This window comes from Rattus norvegicus, chromosome 4, assembly GCF_021556685.1.
Source record: "Rattus norvegicus strain SHRSP/BbbUtx chromosome 4, alternate assembly SHRSP_T2T, whole genome shotgun sequence".
NCBI classification, from domain to species: Eukaryota; Metazoa; Chordata; class Mammalia; order Rodentia; family Muridae; genus Rattus; species Rattus norvegicus.
This window is the reverse complement of record NC_141537.1, coordinates 107158953-107164661: the sequence shown is the minus strand read 5'-3', so window position 1 is coordinate 107164661 and position 5709 is coordinate 107158953. Positions and strand designations below refer to the sequence as shown.

Below are 5709 nucleotides of genomic sequence, written 5' to 3'. Positions count from 1 at the left end.
CAGTTCAGCATGCCAGATGATCCTCTTAGACTGTCCCCCAACTTTCAACATGCCTAATTCATTCATAAGGAAACAACATGATTGGACTTCTCAGCTTTATATGACTATGGATTTTTCTATTAATGGTGAAATGTATTTGATATTGACATCGGTTGTTTCCCATCAAAATACAGACCACGTGTATTTTAAACAAATTTCAATTTGAAGATCACACGTCAGCATTACTTTTTAAAAATGACTAGCATAGGACTTTGTTTTTCATTTTCATTAATAAAATCTACAAAAAAGTTCAGGGACCATTCCCTGGATTTCTTGTAGACAGGATAGATTTGGAGTCCAAAGTTTAATGGGTGGGTTGGTGTCCCTATTTCTCTACTGGGGTTTCTATTCAGTTTCTATATCCCCTTAGGAGCAGGGAGAGGGATTGTGGGAGTGCATGACCAGGAGTGGGGACAGAGATTAAGGTATAAAATGAATTTAAAAATTAAAATTAAAATTAAAATTAAAAAAGAAGAGTCAAGATCATCAGAAACACTTAAGTGCCTCCCTTATCTGAAGTCCCTGTCATGTCTTCAAGATGCCCCCTCTGTCTACCCCAGTTAGTTGCAGATTTCTCATCATTCTCATGGCCATCTGGCCATCTTTCCTGTCTTTCCCCACACCTGATCCAGAACCACCCCCATTTCCCTTCCCATCCCCTCTTGCACCCAGTTCCTTTAAGATACTTCATGAAGATAGACATAAATCATCTCAATCAAACCAACTTAGGTTCTTCCAAGACTGATGTATTATGGATGATTGTGTCTATCAAGCTCATCAAAACAAGATGTGCCTGGGAGATTAGAGAGTGCACCTCAGGGTATGCGTGTAATGTTTTCAAGCACAATTAACAGTGAACATGATGGATAGACTAAAAGAAGACAATGGAGAAGGTATGAAGCTCAGTTATTCTCTCTCTCTCATACACACACACACACACACACACACACACACACACACACCACTACCACCACCACCACCATCACCACCATCCCCATCACTATCAGTATCATTTCTCTGACATACTCACACAGCACCAACACCATCATCATCATCATCATTATCTTACACACATATATCATCATCATCATCATCATCTTACACACATATATCATCATCATCATCATCATCATCATCATCATCATCTCTCATATGCACACATATGACCACCACCACCATCATCATCACCACCATCATCATCATCATCATCTTTGTCATCATCATTATCCCTCCCAACTTTTGTCCTCTCTTTGTCTCCCCACTTCTTATTTCTGCATATAACATGTGACTTAATCTGCTCCATCCTAACCCCACCCTGTGATTGGAACTTCTGAAATCATGCGCAAAAAAACTGAAATCCCACCTTTTAAGTAGTTCTGTCAAGTATTTTGGCACTATATACAAACTAATACATTTATTCAATTACAAATGCTCTCTGAGGAATTACACCTGGTAGTATCTTTAAGAAAAATTTGAGATTTTTTTTCTCCCTCCATTGAATGAAGACTCATAAAAACAACAAAAAGAAATTCCTCACTGTTTATTCTATTTACCAGATGCTATATTTATACTCATAGATATAACAAGGAATCTAGATTGAATGCTTTATTGTACAAGTGATTGGGATGGCATATGATAGTGTTTTACTTATCTTAATATTTTCTATAAAGTAGAACATATAATTCCTACTCATCTTTATTTTCATTACTTATATGGTTTAGATGTAATATGCTTCTCTGTACCTCCCTCCTGACTGGGGAGACTTCAAGCTTAGATATTAATAATAATACTTGTACTTGATAATGTACTTGAGTATCCATATAGAAATCGGTTAGCACCACACCACATTTGGAAAAGTGCCTTACTTGGAGTCACATTCATTACTAAGACAACCTGCTCAGTGATCTGGGGAAGGTGTATGGATGTTAGAATAAAATAGCCTTTTCAACCCAAAAGAGAAAGCTTTTTTAAAGGAGAAATACGGACTTTAATGAAGACTATTTCCCTTTGGTATAAGACATCCAAACCAAAAATAGGTGATAGCCCAAACTGAAATCCAGTCAACCACTTCTTGTCCAGAAAGCCTTCAGAGTAAGCTTGCAAGGTTTCTGTGCTGGCCTGGCCGCATCTGCCCTCAAGCAGAAGGGAGGATCTAAAGCTATCACATAATTCCACAACACCGTTCAGTCAAATTTCTGCTCAGGTGTCTTGAGGAAGAAGGGGGCAGGGGCGGGTTGGTGTTGGGGGAGATACAGGACCCTGTCCTAGTTAGGCCAGGGAGTAAAATCTCAACGGACCCTGGGCTCCAACCTCATAGGTAGCAATGAATAGCCTAGTAAGAGCACCAGTGGAAGGGGAAGCCCTTGGTCCTGCCAAGACTGAACACCTAGTGAATGTGATTGTTGGCGGGAGGGTGGTAATGGAGGGAGGATGGGGAGGGGAAACCCACTTAGAAGGGGAGGGGGAGGGGTTAGGGGGATGTTGACCCGGAAACTGGGAAGGGGAATAACAATCGAAATGTAAATAAGAAATACTCAAGTTAATAAAGATTAAAAAAAAAAGAAATTGCCTCTCATAAAAATAGGTGCAAAATCACAATAATAGCAATGTCAAGGCAGTGTTAAGGCAATGGTCAAAATTTCACTTGTCAAAAGTTATAGGCAGCTAATTATAACTGACAGAATATTAATTTTTCCAGAAATGACCTGTATATGGATTGTCTAATACACACTGTATATCGTGGAAACCATAGTCACAAACAGAACAAAATGAACTCAAGTAATATTCATATTTTTAAAGATACAAATATATATATAAATAAAAACATGTATAAAACAATATTTTAAAAAGTTTGGAAAAGTCAACGAGGTGATGTATAAATGTAATTGATTATCATAATTCTGTGCTCAAAAGTCAGCAATGAAAAACAAAACCAGGTAAATAAATCTACAGCCCTAAAATGTATATTTTTTATATAAAAAAAAAAGAGAGAGAGAAAGAGAGTGCAGTTCCAGACCTGCAAATGGTATTGGGGATTGTCTACTGCTTCAGTCTTCAGGCTTCCATAAAACCCACTTGGACTGCACACATACTGGAGGCCCAAATCAGCAACACACACCTGTCCCAAAAGAGGGAGACTGATGGGGTTACAGTAACGGCTACACTTTGGCTGTAGACTATAACACACATACAAACATGGGAGGGGCGGGCTTAAGAAATATATATAGACCCCTTGGAGGGAAGGCATTGAGGTCAGGAGGCACTGAGCAAGACAGGTCCAATCCTGCCCCTCCCCAAGGCTCTGGAGATAATTGTTCTTTTTGGTTTTTTGGAAACAGGTCCTCTCTCCATAGCCCTGGCTGTCCTGGAACTCACTGCTGTAGGCCAGGGTAGCATCACAAATCCTCCTGCCTCTGCCTCCTGAGTGCAATGATTAAAGGCATGTGCCACCACATCCTGGCTTGGAGCAACCTCTAAAGAGCTGTACATCCAAAAGCAGAGGAGATAACGGCCACTCCTGCCCTATTCTCCCCAGACACAGGAAGGGGTGCTGAGCAGAACAGGGTTCCAGAAGTCAAGGTGTCAGTAACTCCTGTCCACATCTGAAGGGCCTGAGAACTCTGCATAAAGTATCTGCAGACCTATGATAGTCGAAGGCACAAAGTTTTAAGGGGATGCATAGGGAGTAGGATATGTTAAAAGGGGTCTGGGGTACCCTGAAGACCAGGAGTAAACCAGAGGTATGATTATTTCCCTTCCCCCAAAGGGCAATTACTCCACTGGGTCTAACACCACAGGGAATTTTCCATTATAAAACCCACCCTTTTGGGGGGAAGTGCATCATGTTGGCACAGGCAAGGCCCAGACAAGGGACCACTCTGCACATTAATGCTTTGGTGAGGTTTGGGCAGAAGAAGGATGCTTCCCCAGGCTCCTAGTAAAAAATCCTCTCTCAAGTGGGCACTAAAGCCGTGTCCTCGCTGCTCAGTTCCCACCAAGCAGCAGCCCCACGAGTACACGGTAGAAGAGTACATGGTAGAAGGGAGTGAAGAGCGTCCTCCAGGAGAGGCTGAGAAGGATCACACTTTCAGATCCAAAGGTTGCTGTAGACGCAGCTCGCTGCCTGCAGAGATGATGGGTAAGTGATTGTCCATGTGGTAGCTGATCAGGTGACTGACACTCTCAAAGCGGTGATCCTTTGTCTGAACCACACCTTCAGGGTCCACCAGAAGCAAGTGCTTGGGCTGCCCCCTCTGCAGGCCAGTGAGCACGTACTGGCCAGGTGTGGTTGTACTCTCTCGCACCAAGAAGTCACCGTTGAGCTGCAGCAGCGCTTCAGACTCCTGCCGGCTGAGTTTCCCATGAAACCAGGACTCCCCTTGGAGCTGCTCAGCCATGGACATGGACTGGGGAGCTGGCGGCACACGGAGTGTATCTTCAAAGGGCTTCATGTCAAAGAGGTCTCGGGGTGCACTGCCATTAATAGAAGGATTTGGGGATCCGGCCCCACCACCAGCTTGCCGGGCCTTGTCTAGATTCTGTATGTTGACATAGAAAGGATCATCGAAGAATTCTCTGCCTGGGCACGGTGGTGGGGGCAGCATCTGTTTACGGACTTCATGGTCTCCTGTAACATGCTGCCCTATTGGCAGTGTAGCTCCCAAGTGACTGTGCATTTGGGCACTGGGCAGAGTGGGTCGAGCAGCCCCTTCCCAAAGCCTCATATCTACCACTCCAACCAGGAGGGGGTTCCTTCCCTGGGAAGTCATTGTAGTACTGATGGTCAGGGGGCTCTTCTTCCTCCTCATCCCAAGCTGAGTCATCAAAGCCAGCCATCCTGTCATGGGGGGTGACCAGCTTGGGTGAATTCCTGAGATACTGTTTGAAGCGCAACTCAAAGGCCTGCCCGATGGTGCTGATGACGTCCTGAGCAAGTCCTTCAGGACACTCCAGGATATGGCAGGCTCTCTGATTCGCAGGGTCTTTGGCAACATAGGCAACGTACTCAGTTGTGTCCAGATTCCCACCAGACGCGAATGGGATAGATTGCATGTGATGGTTGGCAATGATCTGCTTGCGGTCTGCTGCCATGAGGTTAGGCTGCTGGTAGACGCAGTGAGAATGATCGGCACTCCAGCAAACTTCAGGTTACTCCTCCCCAGGATAGAGCTGAGTGGGCGGCTGCAGGACTTTCTCCTCGTCGTCGCCCCTTTGGCACCAGGCACAGCTTCACACACCAAACCGATGGCCTCCCTGGTGACCTGAGTCCGGGTATTGAAGTCAAGGGCTCGCATTGACTGTAAGACCTCCACGCAACTCATGTACAGGGTCTCATGGAATCTCCGCATCACACCGCGGGCCGATCTGGTTCCGGGTCATGCAACTGTCTGCTTAAGTCACCGCCCCAACTTTCACCCCGGCCTGGGCCTCCCCAGACAAATTTTATTACACTCAAGAGAAAGCTTTAAATGCCAAACTCAAGCCCAGCTTCGAATTCTGAAAGTAACTATGAGTCCATTAGATTTCCCCAAATTCATGAGTAGCCTGAAATGTAAATGGACCTCCTTCTTCAGAAACGTGAATATGATATGATTTTCCAAAAATCTGATCCAAACTGTGCCAGGATAAGCAAACCCTAGTGGCAAACCAACTAAATGATTCACATTAGAA

At 44.4% G+C, this 5709-nt stretch overlaps 1 pseudogene; it reads right to left on the bottom strand.

The window, feature by feature from the left end:
• Nucleotides 1-4118: 4118 nt before the first annotated feature.
• Shc1-ps1 (SHC adaptor protein 1, pseudogene 1) lies at nucleotides 4119-5476 on the bottom strand (annotated as a pseudogene).
• Between the last annotated feature and the right edge of the window lie 233 nt (nucleotides 5477-5709).